The 17,014-nt window shown below is 54.2% G+C and overlaps 1 long non-coding RNA gene across 1 annotated transcript; it reads left to right on the top strand.

Moving 5' to 3' along the window:
* The first annotated feature begins 98 nt into the window (after positions 1-98).
* On the top strand, positions 99-15,655 carry LOC119846956. Its single transcript, XR_005290034.1, has 5 exons — positions 99-154; positions 7,331-7,533; positions 9,847-9,954; positions 12,937-13,060; positions 13,943-15,655. It is a non-coding gene; the product is annotated as an uncharacterized LOC119846956 (long non-coding RNA).
* Positions 15,656-17,014: the final 1,359 nt, after the last annotated feature.

The following is a 17,014-nucleotide window of genomic DNA, read 5'->3' as shown; positions in this document are numbered from 1 at the left end:
CTCAGCCGCTCAGTCCGGCCCTGGGGCGGAGCCTGCCCCTGGCGCCCTCTATCCTCGCCCCGGAGTCCCGGGTCCGGCAGGGGGCGCTGGGGAGGGGCCCGGAAGCCTTGGGCTGAGGCTGCGTGCGGGGAGCAGGAGGAACCGGGCTTCGGGGGTCAGTGCAGGGAGTTGGGGTTAGGGGCGGGTGGAATAGGTAGGGGGCCTGTCTGTGCTTGGGGGCAGGCAGCTTGGTTATGGGTTGGGGGCAGGGGATCAGGAGCCCTCTGGGCTGGGGGGCAAGGAGGAGCCTGTCTGGGCTGCTTGGGGGCAGGGAAGCTCAGGAGTGGCTGGGAATCTCCTCCCCCCCCCCCCTCCCGTGAGAAGCTGTTTGGGTTGTTGCTGGAGGGGACCCAGCTCACCTGCTCGGGGGAAGGGGGTGATTTTTCTGTTTTCGTGCCATGGACATTGCCTGTGTGGACTCTTGTAGGAGTCAGGAGCCCTGGCAGTGTTGCTGGAACAATTTGTATAGTGGGGGTGCTGAGAGCCATTCAACCAAACTGTAAACCCTGGATATGATGGAAATTGCTTCAAGCTGGGGATGGGGGAGCAGCACCCCAGTTCCAGCACCTATGAGCCCTGCACTGTAAAGCCTGCTCTGCACTGAGATGTGAGTGAGTTCCCCTTAGCAGCTAGCCAGGGAAGGGAAACATGTTACAATAAGCTGTCCTGTTGAAAAGGACTGATCTGGCTAATGCTCTCCACATGCTCAGGGCCTTTGGGGCACTTACTTGGGCTCTGGGGGTAAGTCCATACTGCAGTTCTGAGCAAGTGTCCTAGCCAGGACAGACCATGCAGCTCCAGTTGGCGCCCTACAAACAGCAGTGTGGACACTGCAGCATGGGCTAGCCACCCGAGCTCAGCACCAGGAGCTGGATTCTGGCAGCTGGCTGGTGCCCTAAAGTCCATGCTGCTATTTGTAGCTTAAGCACAGAGAGCATGAGTTGGGCTGGGAGGCTTGCTGCCAGCTGCACTGTAGAAATACCCTGTCTCCTTCAGAGCTGGTCATAGCTCGGGCAGGAACTGGAGAGGAGAGATTCAGCCCCGTCCTGTGGGAGTTAGAGCCCAGAGCTGGGAGGGAACATTGCATTGGAGTCTGCACTGTTGGCAGCTTCAAGCTCTCCGAACTCATGAGTCAGGCCCCACCCCCCAAACTACAGGAGTGGCTTAAAATTCATAGAGTTTCTAAAGAGTGATAAATTTGGGTTCTTTGTATTTCCCTTCTATTTTCTGAAACTTTCAGCTGCACTCAGGGCACACCTTTCAGCTTTTCTCTGTGAGCAGGAGGGCAAGATATAGACTGTTGAAATGAAAGCTGAGGTCCTCCTCTAATCACAGGACTCCAGGAGCTGGGGCTTTGAGGGAAAAAAACACTAAGTAACCCAAGACTTGCAAGAAAATTGTGAGAGTTGGCAACACTGAGAAGTGCCCCGGGACTGAGAGGGGATGGATAATTATCCTTAGCATTTCTATAGCACAGGGCATTTACTAATTGAGATGGGCAGGGAGTCACTAAGAGCCTGGGGTGTCCCCAACTGAGTCATTATTGTCCTGACTTTAATATCTGACCCTCCTGAATCTTGCCAAATAATTGACGGTTGCCACCTGCTCGGTGTCCCATGTGGTCAGGTTAATACTGCACTGGTGTAGTCTGGAGGCTCTTTGGGCAATAGCCATGGAGTGAGTTTTGTCCCAATTAATAACCTGCTTGCTTGCCTTGCTTGCTTGCTGCTGTTGCCCAAGCAGGTTGGTGAATCGCTGCAGCTGATGTTGGCTAAATTGAGCCAACAAGACCATGTCATTGGTGTAGTCAAGTTCTCAAAGCAGCATGGAGTTCAGCTCCACACCACGGACAGCTGCCTCCTCAAGCATATCCCTCAGCCAGTCAATGCTGATACTCCTGTGGCATGTGTTGTGTCTGCGTGGTTGTGGGCTAGCAGTGGTTATTGCTATAAGGGGTGGGGGTGGAAGCAGTGACTCTGTTACCAACCCCTGCCATTCCCCTGTTCCTCCCCTTCTATGAATTTGCCCTCCCCAGGGGTAAATCATGGCCCTGTGCTCCCTGCACCCACTCTCTGCAATGACCTAGAGGAGGCACCAAGCATAGAGAACCTAGGGCCCATTGGATGGAAGGTGGGACACTGACCCCAAAGCAGAGGCACAACATGGCAGTTTCTGCCCCTGTGCACTTAGCGTCATCCAACCAGATGGGGTCAGATCCTTCTCCAAACTGAGCCACGCCTGGTGCTGATAACGCCATCCCACAGCCCAGCTGCCTGCTTTCCACTTCCGCGGCATTTAAGTCACGGGTGTCATCCCACAGGTTATGTCACGCCAAACCCGGCTTAGCTTGTGCACAGGGCCCAGCCAAACTGATCTAGCCAACTGAAACCAACAGAAGTGTCCACACGGTTTTGCACCGGTTTAACTAAAGTGGTTTTTAAGCTGATTTAATTTAAATCAGGGTAAATTTTATGTGTGGGCAATGTCTATCCTGGCTCTTACAATGGTGCCCATCACCCTAGTGTTCTGATCTTCCCAAGGAGAGAGCTCAGACGTTCTCTCAGGCAATCTCTGGGAATGTGTGTGTGCTGCAAACCAGGGGAAATGCAAACCTCGGGGCTCTTGTAGCAAAGGTGGGGGAGGCTGCAGCACATGTAACAATAGCTGTTCTGTCTTGCACTGCAGCACCGGGGAGGCTGCTGTAACATAGAGCAGCCCCGTGGCCTCCGTATGTTATGCCAGGCCCCATTTCAGCCCCACGGGCAGTCCGGGATCAGAAGGGCACAGAGATGGCTGTGTTCCCCCTTAATTGCTTTGGGTTGTGCTTCCTGGAGATGCAGCATGAGAGTTCACCCCAAATTCCTTCCTGTTCTTCAGGACCAGGGGAGAATTGCTTCCATCACAGAGCGGGGTGGAAAGGAAGGCTAGCCCAAGGGTTAGGATGTGAGCCTGGAATGTGGGAGACCTGGCTCTGCCACAGACTAGCTGTGTGACCTTGGTCAAATAGCTTCATCTTTCCTGGTCTCAGCTCCTCACCTCTGAGCTGGGGTTGATGATAACCCTCCCCTTCCTCCCAGGGGTGCTTTGGGGACAGATTGTGAGGGACTCAGATACTATGGGGGCTGTAAAAGTGCCTGAGACAGAAACTCCAGTGTCCGCAATAGGGCGAGCTGGGTTGAGTCCCCTCATGGGGAAGTGGGGTTTATTGATGGGCAGGTGAAAAATGACATGAATCCTAAGGGGCTGGGAAGCTTGAGCCCAGCCTCCACTGTGCTTCCTGCCCTTTGGAAACCCAGCTCTGGCTGAACCCATTTCTGATGCGCTTGGCTGAGTGCAGCCAACTTTAAGGGTTTTAAGACAAGTCTCATGATTTTAAGACAAGCCTCATGATATTTGGTGGGTTTCTTAAAGCCCCAGCTCCAGGGACCACGTGAACCTCAGAAACAAATGATAAGTCACATTCCAGCCCTCCCAGTTGAAGAGGAAAAGGTTGAAAAGATGAGTGGAGGGCATCCTAAAGGCTCAGGCACCAGGAGCCATGGGAAAGGAAGCCCAAATGTATTCCTTCAAAACACACCCCAGGGTTTTGAAGCCAATCTGGTGATTACTGGATGCTTGAGTTTGTCAATATTGAGCAGGGATGTGCCCAGGCTAGATCTGAGGCTGGCTGGCTGGGAACACAGTGCATCCCTTGATTGGTGGGTTCAATGTTGGTCTCCAGCCTCTGCTTTTGATTTGATCCAGCCCCAAGACTCCCGTGCTGCATTTTAGTGTCTGGAGGAGAGGGGTGGTGTTGTAGCATCAGAAGGGTTTCTTTAGATCTAGTCCCCTGGCAGCATTTGTCTCTGATTTCTCTGCTTAGGATATGAGTGGTTGAGCTTCCTGGGTTAGACACAGCTGCTGCTGGCTCCATTGTGAATGTGATCGAAGCCCTGGGGTCTGTACCAGGGACAGACCTTCATTAAAATCCCCTCTGTGCCCAGCTGGGATGTGACCTTCTCCAGCGGGAACCAGCCTCCTAGGGCAGCCCCAACATTAACACCTGAGCTGGAGGCTCCAGGTAACAGAGAGAACTGGGGGGAAGAGTTGGGGATGGGCAGGAAAGTGACTCTGCACAAACAGCCCCAGGACCCTCCAATCTCCTGGGAATCTGCTCCCTTGTTGAGGTCCCTGCAGGAAGGAGCTGGGATGCAGTGCCAGGGGCAGAGGGGATCCTGAACAGGCCCTGGGAGGGTTTGCCTTTACGTCTCTGGGGATGGAGTCAGGAAGGGAAGAGGGTGGGGGGAAATAAGGCAGAGTGGGAGAGACAGTGCAAGGTAGTAGATTTAACCAGCTCTGCCCAGTGAGGGAGGTTACAGGGAGAGGAGAGGCAGCACAGAGGAGATAGAAGAATGGGCGCTGTGTATTAATTCTCCATATTAAACTCTTCCCCCATTACTGACCCCCCCCAGAAATAAGCCATGGGGTCCTCCCAGTGGATAAATCTCCCCCATATCTAAGTGCTGACAGGGACCTGTTTGCTCCATCAGACGCATCAGAGCTAAAAGGACTTGGGCTGACCGTGTCTCTATGATGAATTCCACGCAACCCTCCTTCAAAGAATGCAGGCCATACTTACAGGTTGGGGGGGCTCTAGCCTGGGAAGCAGTGATGCTGACAAAGATTTGGGGGTTGAGGGGGATAATCAGCTGAACACGAGCTCCCAGTGCGACGCTGTGACCAAAAGGACTAATGCAATTCTGGGCTGTATAAACAGGGGAATCTTGAGGTTATTTTACCCCTATATTTGGTCCTGGTGTGACCACTGCTGGAATCTGTGCCCAGTTTTGGTGCTCACAATTCAAGAAGGATGGTGATAAATTGGAGAGGGGTCAGAGAAGAGTGACAAGAATGATTAAAGGATTAGAAAATCTGCCTGAGAGTGACAGACTCAAGGATCTCAGTCTATTTAGCTTAACAAAGGGAATGTTAAGGGGTGACTTGATTACAGTGTATAAGAACCTACACAGGGAATAAATATTTGATAATGGGGTCTTCAATCTAGCAGAAAAATATATTGCATGATCCAACGGCCAGAAGTTGAAGCAAGACAAATTCGGACAGTAAATAAGGTGTAAATGTTTGACGGTGCGAGTAATTAACCATTAGAACAATTTACCAAGGGTCGTGGTGGATTCCCCATCCTTTACAATTTTTAAATCAAGACTGGATGTTTTTCTAAATGATTTGCTTTAGGAATTATTTTGAGGGTTTTCTCTGGCCTGGTTTCATAGAATCATAGAATATCAGGGTTGGAAGGGACCCCAGAAGGTCATCTAGTCCAACCCCCTGCTCAAAGCAGGACCAAGTCCCAGTTAAATCATCCCAGCCAGGGCTTTGTCAAGCCTGACCTTAAAAACCTCTAAGGAAGGAGATTCTACCACCTCCCTAGGTAACGCATTCCAGTGTTTCACCACCCTCTTAGTGAAAAAGTTTTTCCTAATATCCAATCTAAACCTCCCCCATTGCAACTTGAGACCATTACTCCTCGTTCTGTCATCTGCTACCATTGAGAACAGTCTAGAGCCATCCTCTTTGAAACCCCCTTTCAGGTAGTTGAAAGCAGCTATCAAATCCCCCCTCATTCTTCTCTTCTGCAGACTAAACAATCCCAGCTCCCTCAGCCTCTCCTCATAAGTCATGTGCTCTAGACCCCTAATCATTTTCGTTGCCCTTCGTTGTACTCTTTCCAATTTATCCACATCCTTCCTGTAGTGTGGGGCCCAAAACTGGACACAGTACTCCAGATGAGGCCTCACCAGTGTCGAATAGAGGGGAACGATCACGTCCCTCGATCTGCTCGCTATGCCCCTACTTATACATCCCAAAATGCCATTGGCCTTCTTGGCAACAAGGGCACACTGCTGACTCATATCCAGGTTTGTCATAAGGGGGTCAGATGAGATGATCACAGTGATCCCTTCTGGCCTTGGAATCTATGAATCCTTGTAAATACTATGAGGCTTCCTGTAAGTGATCCCAGAGATCTTGTGGAGGGATCTGGACCCTCAGTGTTTGTACCTGTCTGAATGTAAATGACTATTCCTTACCAAGAGCTATAGCCACATGCAGAGGGGGATTCTTAATGTTCAGCTGTTTGTCTTTTAAAATAATAAATCTCTGAACATTCCCAGGACTTCAAAGCAGTCTTAAAATAAGTGATGTTTTGCTAGGGAGAAAATGCCCATCAAATTTAATCCAAAATGGAGTTGATTGGACTGTCTGTCAGTGTAAGGGTTTAAATCAGGAATGGAATCTTCCCAAAAGATTTGCTCTAGCTCAATGAGACGTTACTTACGGGCTTCATGCAGGGATATTTTCTGGTCTGTCTTATGCAGGAATCCAGACTAGATGATCACAATGGTCACTTTCTGCTCTCAATCTATTAAATTTCATGCCCTTGTGTGAGCACTTTGCCCATCCCATCAGCATTGTCTTCATTAGCGTGATTAACTAGTGATAGAAAGGTGTGATTTATGGATGAAGAGGTGAGATGATGTATGCAGTATTTTTAAAGATGACCTGAAAAAGATCAGATCATTGGTTTTGTGACCATTTTTGCTCCTTTGTGCTCAGTCAAGGCCTGGGAGATATTTTATTCCTTTTAAAATGACAAAATATGGCATTAGCCCTAATTTTCCCAAATGAATCTGTGGGGAACTGGAGAACTAGTAGCTTTGTTACATCCAAGGAATCTAGCACATGAAATCAGGAGGTTTTTTTTATGTCAGTGACCATAGAATATATGTGGCTGATTGAGAGAGGAATGTGCTTTTTGTCAGTCAGTTTAAGTATATTTTCAAAATTGGTTTGTTTTTGTAACACAGCTTAACTCCAGACGCTCGGTGGAAAAGGTCTGTTAGCTCAAGAATCAGCAACTCCTGGGCAGATTGACGTTCGTGGGAACAACATGAGGAGCAGAGAGAGGAAAAGCCAGTTTCTTCCTCTGACTCATTGCTGTGTTGCTGGGGGAAATGTGCTGCCCTTGGGGACAGTCGGGGGAATCTCCCAAAGCGGCTCCTTTCGTTTTGCTCTTTTCCAGCGTTAGGTTCAGAGACTCTGTTCGTGAGGGGTGTAAACCTGTCTCGGTTGGTTAGTCCGGGTGGCAGGAGCTGGGTCTGTTCTGGAATAAAATGATTGAGCGTTTTCAGCATCCTGGTGTCTAGAACATCTGTATGCAGGGAAAGAGCCTGCGGTGAATTGGGAAATGAAATGTCCTAAAGCCCCGCCAACTCTTCTCCCTCCCTGACAGGCTGCAGAATAATGTCTGATTCACTGCAGCTCAGCGGCTCTCAGACTTGAGTGGTTCACATCCCCCCTCAAACACGTGTGGATAGAACATCAAGCTCCCACTGGGCCCGGGAGTCACATACCAGAGTTTGGTACCTCTGCTCCAGACCATCCTGTCCTCCCAGTGGATGGGGAAGGAAAACAGCTGCTGCGGAGCTAACTCAGGTAGGGGATTGCTGGGGAGCTGAGGGGCGGGGGGGGGGGTTCGTCTGGATGTAGGAGAGGGACAGTTATACAGAAGGAGAGGAGAAGGTGGAAAACCTGTTGGGTCTTTTGCTTTTTACCCAAGAAACACAATATGGAGAAATCACAGCTGGGTTCCAAATAACTAACGACACCCAAACACACAAGGCCAAGCTACAAAGGCACTGCTGCCTGGACTGGTTTCTGTAAGCTCAGTGTCTGCCTGCACTGCAGCCCCAGGTGTAATTTCCAGCTTGGGTAGGCATACCCTGCAATGGAGAACATGGTGAGCACTGCTAGGGGGCTCACAATTTTTTAAAGAGATACTACCCTACTCTTAGACATTTCCCCTTCTTCAGTGTGGGGCCTGAACCCTCAGGGTGAGACCCAGCGGGGGGGGATGGAAATTCCCCCTTGTGACGAAACAGCCCTCTCAGTGAGCTGGTATCCGAGGCTTAGTGCCAGTCAGCAGCACTCAAAGCTACAAATCCCTCCGGAGGGTCAGGAGATGGGCTTGAAAGCTACAAGTCCTTAACCCCCGCCCCCAGCATTTGTGGCAATTTTATTTCCCTTCTGACTTTTAAGGCTTTTTGGGGGGGAGCTGCTTAGTCCCAGAGTGTGTGTGTGTGTGCATCTGCTCCCAAGGTGTGTGTGTGTGTGCGCGCGCACCTGCTCCCGGGGTGTGTGTGTGTGTGTGTGTGTGTGTGCGCGCGCGCGCACCTGCTCCCGGGGTGTGTGCATAGGCACCGACTCCGTAAGTGCTCCGGAGCTGGAGCACCCACGGGGAAAAATTGGTGGGTGCTGAGCACCCACCGGCAGCTCCCCGCCAGCCCCCCGCCCAGCTCACCTCCGCTCCACCTCCACCTTCTCCCCTGAGCGCACCCCCGCTCCCTGCCAGCCGTGCTGCGCGAAACAGCACAAGCCTGAGAGGGAGGGGGGAGAAGTGGAGCGGTGGCACCCTCGGGGGAGGAGGCAGAGCGGAGGTGAGCTGGGGCAGGGAGCGGTTCCTCTGCACGCCCCCCCAGCTCACCTCCTTTTCCTACGGCCCTCCCCGCCCCTCCGCTCCGCCTCCTCCGCTGAGCGCGCTGCCGCTCCGCTTCTCCCCCTTCTCCGCGCGCAAGCCTGGGAGGGCGGGGGTGGAGGGGAAATGCAGCACGCCCGGGAGAGGAGGCGGGGGCGGGTATTTGGGGAAGGGGTTGGAATGGGGGCGCGGCCGGGGCGGAGTTGGGAGGGGCCAGGGGCGGGGTGGGCGCGAGCACCCACCGGCTAAAGTCGGCGCCTACATGTGCGCGCACCACATCACAGTGACAAAACTCAGCTGCAGCAGCGCACGTGCAAAAATTTAGCCTCTCAGTCCCCTGCTCTCAGAGGGACTCTGCCCACTGACCCCCCTACCCTGGAACTTGTGATCCTCTGCATCCCCTCTCCTGTCACTATCCTGCCTCCTGCTACCACAGCCACTCTCCTGCCCCACACTCCCCTCTGGCCACCTGCCCCTTTAGGCCTTTCCCTTTACAGTCTCCTACATCCCGTATCTGCCACCCTATATTGGCCCCACGCTCCCTATTCACCTATACCCCAAAGCCTCCTGCCCTCCACCTCCCTCTGCCCTCCCTTCTGCTCCCCACAGCCCCCTGACCCTCCACAGCCTCCATCCTGCCCCCGCCTCCCCATCCCCTCCCCTTACCTTCTGCATTCCTCTGCCCCCAACCTCATTCCTGCCCCATATTCCATTGCACCCCTCAGCCTCCCCCACACCTCCTCAACCTCCCTCCTACCCCCCATGTCCTCCTGCCTCCTTCAGTCTCACTTCTGCCCCCACATTTCCGTTGTTCCTCAGAGTTTCCCATCCAGTCGAAACCCGGAGCCATATTCCCTGGGGAAAACGTGGCTTCAGTCTCACTGAAAACAATGGGAGTGGGTGGCCATCTTTACTAGTGCAGGGGCACACACCAGAGCTGCAAGGAGACAGTGGCCATGTGGAATAAGGGCAGTTTGACTCTGACCCCCCAGTGAGAGTAACAGGAAACAATGCATGAGTCGGAAAAGGGAAAACGGGTGAGCTCTGTGAGCTAAATATTAGGAGCCCTGTGAGAAAATTTCCAGAGCTGGCAGCTCGGGGTGTCCTGGTTTCCCCGCAGATACAGATTGTTTTAAGTTAAAGCTTTTGGGAATCGCCCCAAGAAAGTTCTCTGGTCTTGGTGGGCCGAGCGACCCCCAGCCCTGCCCCTGACGGTGCTGCTTTGATTGTGGCTGCGGAAACAGTTTCTGAGTGGGGGAATGTCGCTGTTCCAGTGGCTGGTTGTGCACTTCACTGAGGGGGAGTGGGAGGTGCTGGACCCCGGCCAGAGACCCTCGACTGGGACGTCGTGCAGGAGAATTGCGATGCCGTGACCTTGCTGGGTAAGGATTCCTGTCCCCTCTGTCACACCCCCGGGCAGCTTCTGCTCCAGGTTCTTTCTGGGTCCTTAGATTTCAGGGGGATCAGCCCCATAGCCCCTTGAACCCCTGTGTGAGCGACTGTCACCTCCACACCCCCACCCATGGGAGAGGAGATTTGGAGACATAGTGGAGAGGCTACTGGCTCCATCTCCATCCCCAGAGCTTCCAAGGGAGAGGATGGAGGTACCTCGCTGCATCTTTACATGTAAGCGTGCACTGACGCAGAAAGATTTTGCATGTCCCTGCCTTCCCAGGACTGTTCCTGTGCCTGGAGAGGGCTCTGGTCTCAGCAGGGCTAGAAAGGGGGAAGAAGTTGTGCAACTACACTGTGCCCGAGTCATAAAATCCCCCAGGGCATGGAAACTCCTGAATCTCCTGCAGGAGGTACCTCATGCCTCCCAGGAATCACCTGACCTCCCCAGCGGGCCTTCAGGAAAAGACAGTTACCTTTTCCGTAACTGGTGTTCTTTGAGATGTGTTGCTCATGTCTGTTCCACAATAGGTGTGCGTGCTCGCCATGTGCACTGGTGCCGGAAGTTTTTCCCCTAGCAGTTCCTGTAGGGGGGAGTGCCCCTAGCAACCCCTGGAGTGGCACCGGCCTGGAGCGGTATAAGGGGGGGGCTGTGCTTCTCCCACCCTCAGTTCCTTCTTGCCAGACAACTCCAACAGAGGGGAAGGAGGGTGGGATGTGGAACAGACATGAGGAACACATCTCGAAGAACACCAGTTACGGAAAAGTTAACTGTCTTTTCTTCTTCAAGTGATTACTCATGTGTATTCCACAATAGGTGATTCCAAGCTATATCGGTTGGAGGTGGGTAGGAGTTCACAAGTTCTAGGGACGGAGTACCACCCTGCCAAACCCGGCATCATCCCTGGCCTGGGAGACGATCGCATAGTGCGAGGTGAACGTGTGAACTGAAGACCACGTGGCGGCCCTACAAATGTCCTGGATGGGGATGTGGGCCATGAAGGCAGCCGACGAGGCCTGCACCCGAGTCGAGTGTGCCCTCACAATGGGCGGCAGGGGAACCTCCACCAGCTCATAACAGGAACGGATGCACAAAGTGATCCACTGAGAAAGCCACTGAGTGGAAATCGTCTGACCCTTCGCATGCTCAGCCGAGGCGATGAACAGTTGCGAAGACTTTCTGAACGGCTTGGTCTGCTCGAGGTAGAAGGCCAGAGCTCGCCTCACTTTGAACATGTGGAGACAGCATTCCTCACTAGTCTCGTGAGGCTTGGGGCAAAGGACTGGCAGAAAAATGTCCTGACCCATGTAATAGGCGGAGACCACCTTTGGGAGGAACACAGGGTGTGGGTGGAGCTGGACCTTGTCCTTATGAAAAACCGTATATGGCTGTTTGGAGTTTAGAGCCCTGAGCTCCAAGACCTGCCTGGCCAACGTGATAGCTACCAGGAGAAGTGAGACCAGGAACACGTGGCCAGTGGTTCAAACGGGGCCCCTGTGGGATGAGCCAGCACCAGGTTTAGATCCAACTGTGGAACCAGGGGCTTAGAATATGGGTAGAGATGGTCCAAACCCTTAAGGAACCAGCCGGTCATAGCATGGGAAAACACCGTGTGCCCTTGCACTGGGGGATGAAAGGCTGATATGGCCGCCAAGTATACCCTGACTGACGAGGACGCCAGTCCCTGGGCCCTCAGGTGGAAGAGGTAATCAAGAATAAGCTGGATCAGGGCAGCCATCGGGGAAGCACCCTGGCCTGCCCCCCACCTCAAAAACCGAGACCACTTCACCACATAGGAGTGGCGAGTGGAGGGCCGCATACGTTCAAGGAGGACGCGCTGACTCTGTTCCGAGCATGTCCTTTCCTCGCCACTTAGCCACTGAGCAGCCATGCCATGAGGTGAAGCATCCCTAGCTTGGGATGGAGGAGGCGGTCCTGGTCCTGAGAGAGCAGGTCTGGGCGGAGCAACTGTCAGCCCCGGGAGGGTCCCGTACCAGTGCTGCCTGGGCCACGCTGGGGCAACAAGGAAGACCCTGCCTTTGTCTGTCTTTATCTTCTCCAGGGCCCTGCTGATCAGAGGGAACGGGGGAAAGACGTAGAGAAACTGGCCTGACCAGGACAGGGTAAAGTCATCGGAGATAGCGCCCCTCCCTAGGCTCCCTCTGGAGCAGAACCGTCGATTCTGCTGGGTCTCAAATAGGTCCACCTGGGGAGTACCCCACCTTCGGAAGAGCTGGTGAGCCACTTCCGAGTGTAGAGACGACTCGTGCTGAGAGGAAAAATCCCTGCTCAAGCAATCCGCTTTCACATTCTGGGCGCCTGGCAGGTGGAAGGCTTTTAGGTAGATGTTGTGGACTATACAGAGGTCCCACAGACTGAGGGCTTCATGGCAGAGGGCAGAGGATCGGGCCCCGCCTTGCCTGTTGATATAGAACATCGAGACTGAGTTGTCTGTGAGGACCCTGATTACCTTCCCCTCCAGGTGCGAGTGGAAGGCCATACACACCACCAGTCGCACCGTCCTGAGTTCCTTGATGTTTATATGAAGGGGTAGGTCTTGTAGAGGCCACAGGCCTTGGGTTTGAAAGTTTCCCACATGGGTCCCCCAACCCAGCTCCAACGACGGGGCCCTGTCCCTTGGAGCATGTTGTTTGGGACGGACCTCCACCGCAGGGAGGCGATCACCGAGTTCGGCACTATGAGGACTTTGTCCATTTTGTCTATGGCCTGGGAGAACCGCAAAGCCAGCCAGAGCTGGAGGGGCCTCATTCTGAGTCTGACGTGACGGACCACATATGTGTACGCAGACATGTGGCCCAGCAGTTGCAGGCGAGCCCTGGCTGTCGTCACCGGGAACCTTGTGACCGAGTCGATGAGTCCTTTCAGGGTCTTGAACCTATCTGTCCAGTAGCGCCCCAATAAATTCTATGCATTGGACCAGGACTAACGTGGACTTGACGTTGTTTATCAGCAGGCCCAGGGCAGTACATGTGGACAGGACGAGCGCCACATGATCCCTCGCCTGCAACCTGAAAGGTGCCTTTGACTAGCCAGTCATCCAGATATGGGAATATTTGGAACCCCTGGCATCTGAGGTAGGCTGCTACCACTACCATACACTTTGTAAAGACTCTGGGGGGAGTGGACAGACCAAATGGTAGGACCGTGAATTGGTAGTGGCTCTGTCCCACCATGAAAGAGAAGAGGAAGCGTCTGTGCTCCTCGAATATGTGGATGTGGCAGTACGCATCCTGTAGAAAGAGGGCAGCGTACCAGTCCCCGGGATCCAGGGAGGGGATGACGGAGGCCAGGGAAACCATGCAGAACTTGAGTTTCACCATATAGTGGTTCAGGCCTCGCAGGTCCGTGATGGGCCTAAGCCCCACTTTGGCCTTTGGGATAAGGAAATACCAGGAGTAATACCCCCTGCCCAGGAACTCCTAGGGCAGCGCCTCTATAGTTCCTAGGTCCAGGAGCTGCCCCAGCTCCTGCTCGAGCAGAGCCTCGTGAGAGGGGTCCCCCAGGAGGGACGGGGGCAGAGGGCGGTTGGACGGGGAGGAGGTAAACTGAAGGGTGTAACCTCGGGAGATGGGGTTGAGGACCCATAGGTCTGAGGTGAGCCGCGATCATTCTGGGAGGAAAGCACACAACCGATTGGAGAAAGGGAGCTTTATTGGGGGTAGGTGCCTGCTGAGAACTGTCAGGGTACCCCCGAGCATTTCATCAAAAGCGCCTTTTGCCCGCCTGCTTGGCCTTAGAATATCCAGGCTGGGGGGCAGGCCGGGATTGCCCTTGCGAGCGCTTTCTATAGTCCCGCTGCTTTTTGTGGGCGGCCTCGTACTTTGGGAAGGTGGCCTGAGTGGGAGCCTGCTGCGGCTTGAACATGGGTTTTGCCAGAGGAGGGACACAGAGGCCCAAGGTCTGGAGGGTCATGCGGGAGCCTTTCATGCCATGCAGCCATGTGTCTGTTTCCTCAGCAAACAGAACCTTCCTGTCGAAAGGGAGATCCTGCACTGACAGCTGCGCTTCACTGGAGAGCCCGGAGAACAGAAGCCATGACACCCGTTTCATGGACACCGCCGAGGCCATGGACTGTGCGGCCGTGTCCGCTGCATCTGAAGCGGCCTGCAGGGATGCCCTTGTGGCCGCCGCCCCTTCCTCCACGAGCACCTTAAACTCCTTCTTATTGCGCTCCCGGAGGGAGTCCTCAAACTTGGGGAGGGATTCCCAGAGGTTAAACTTGTAGCGACCCAGGAGAGCCTGATGGTTTGCTGCTCGTAGCTGAAAGCTTGACGACAAATTAACTTTTCTCCTGAAAGTATCCAGCCTCCGAGAGTCTTTGTTCTTGGGGGTTGGGACTGGCTGTCCCTGCCGCTCCCTCTGGTTGACCGACTCGACCACCAGGGAGTTGGGTGCCGGGGTGGGTATACAGATACTCGTGTCCCTTCGTGGGTACAAAGTACTTGCGCTCTGCCTTTTTAGAGATGTGAGCCAACGAGGCTGTTGTTTACCACAGGGCATTTGAAATTCTTGCCACCCCTTCATGGAGCGGCAAGGCCACTCTGCCCAGTGCTGAAGGGGACAGCACATTGAACAGGGAGTCTGAGGGCTCTTTCATCTCCTCAGCCTGGAGGTGGAGGCTCGCTGCCACCCTTTCTAGGAGGTCTTGGTGGGCCCGGTAGTCCTCCTGCAGGATGGAGGGGGGCGGGGGCACAATCGGCTCCTCTGGACGGGGCGAGGCTGGTGCAGTGCTTTGGGTGTTGTCCGGCATCGGAGGATCCACCATCTGGTCAGACTCCGGGCACGGTACTGAGGACACGGGTCCTACTGACCTTCCTGGCGGTCTAGAGGTGGATGCAGCCGGTGCTTCCGAGGCCCCGGTCACCAAGTGACGCTGCGCTGGAGGCCATAGTTCCCACTGGTACCACTGGGCTGGCCACGACACTTGGTGCCATTGCTCTTGCTGAGGCCCCAGCGGGGCCGGCTATTTGGGCTGGCTAGCTTGGTATGTAGACGGGCGGCTGTGAGGGGAGGCCAGGCTGGCGTATGATCCACTGCTGCCTCTGGACCGGGAGTATCGGTGGTGCCGGGATCTACGTTGGCCACAGGAACGCGATGTCGATGCGGAGGAGCGGCGCTGAGGATAATAGCTGCTCTGCAAACGGCCTCGACGGGCGGACCCAGGTTGGCGAGACACCGGTGATCAACAGCTGGGGCTACAGTGCCTTGGTATGGGAGTCCAAGCGGGAACAGCGTCGACGATCGTGCCACAACCGACTGCAGTATCTCCTGCAAGACGAGGACCGTTGGTGACCTCCACCACGGTCCCGTCGATATTCGCTTCATGAAGACGAGCGGTGCCGAGAGTCTCGATTGGATGGCACCTATCCGCACAGTCTGGCTGGCGTTGAGGACGATCCACATGCACTGAGCCCTGAACGGTTGCTGAGCGGTGTCGGGAACGTTCCCTTGACCGAGCCCAATACGGCGACTGCGGTGATCCCAGTGGCAGCTTGCCTCTGGACCGTGGGGCAAACATCGGCGAAGCTCCAGGCACCGGCATGGACATAACGTCCCTGTTCTGGGCCAAGGTACTCGAAGCACCACAGGCCTGGCAGGAGTACTCTGAGAAAAACGAGGCTTACACACAGCTGTGAGTTATTGGCTTTACTGAAGGTTAGTGACCCACCCGCAACGGGGACTCCAAGCGTTGCAGTCACGGAGGCAGGGAACCCAGCACACCGGAGCACTGCCTGGGACGGAGTCCGACCGAGGGGCAGACAGTCAGCATTAATAAGCATTAAACAAAAACAGCTCATGAATATAAAATTAGGTGCTTCTTAAAGGGGGGCTTTCTACTACCTGGCGAAGGGCCATGCAAAGCAGCTGTGTCCTTCAAGAACTATCTATATCCTGCAATAACACAGCAGCTGTATCCTTCAAGAGCTATCTCCTACAATAACAAAGCAGCTATCTATGTCCCACAGTAACCTCTCGGCTCAAGAAAGCAAAAGTTCCCTAGCTAGGCCGTAACAAAGTCTTCCGCAGTCCCTTACACTCCCTGGCTGCCTGGAGGGCTTTGGGCGTAGATGGCATCCAGACATCCAGAGAGGCCTGCACCGAAGGGGCTGGACTACTCCGCTGAACGCGAGTCAGTGGCTTAGGGCCCAATGGGGATCGAGGACTACCCGACATGGGCCTAGCCTCTGTCCCAGACTTCTGATGGTGCCGTTGCAAAGAGGGAGTCTTTCCAGTCCTCTTGGCGTGCCCTGTGGACAGGGAGCAGTGCCGACTGGATGATGGAACCAGAGGGTCTCCGCGTACCCACCCCGCATCAATTCTGTCTCAGAATGACTAAATTGTTAGCTCTTTGGGGCAGGGGTCACTACTGCTCTGTGTTTGAGGCCCCGCTTTTGTCTGACCCTTTGGCACAAAGGTAACAAACATGAATAATGACAAGAATAAACCCTTGGGCTCACCTATTTTACTTCCTCTGAGCAGGTCTTCCAGTTTCCAGTCCTGACATGATCTCCCGGCTGGAACAAGGGGAAGAGCTGTTGGGTCCTGGACCTCCCAGGGCTCTGAGGAAAGAGGGACCCTGAGAAACGTTCATACAGGTGAGGAATTGGCTACGTGGGCATGGAAACCATCCACCATTGACATAACTGGAATTGCCACTGAGGCCCCATGGGGTCCCCCAGCTCTGCTGCATCTCACCCAGATCACGATTGTGCCCAGCCAGAGTCATATCCTCATGGGAGATGTCACTCATGTCTCTTGCCTCTCAGCAATTGCTCCCTTCTCCTGAATGTTCAGATGGGGTGTGGCGGCAGAATTGGTCCCCTCTTCTCTGGGGAAGGGCTGGTGGGGGTTTGGGCTCCTGAGTTTTCAATCTCCCCAGTAATTATTTTGGTTTTCCCCCCTTTCTGAGGTTGCCTCTCCCCCAGCATAGGGGATGACCCCTGTCTGGATACTCCCTCTGTCCCGGCAGGCGATGGGATGGTGAATGAAAACATGGAGACAAATCTTCAGCAGGAAGTCCCTGAGCA

Source organism: Dermochelys coriacea, chromosome 23 (assembly GCF_009764565.3).
Source record: "Dermochelys coriacea isolate rDerCor1 chromosome 23, rDerCor1.pri.v4, whole genome shotgun sequence".
In the NCBI taxonomy this organism is placed as follows: Eukaryota; Metazoa; Chordata; order Testudines; family Dermochelyidae; genus Dermochelys; species Dermochelys coriacea.
This window is presented reverse-complemented; position numbering and strand designations above follow the sequence as displayed.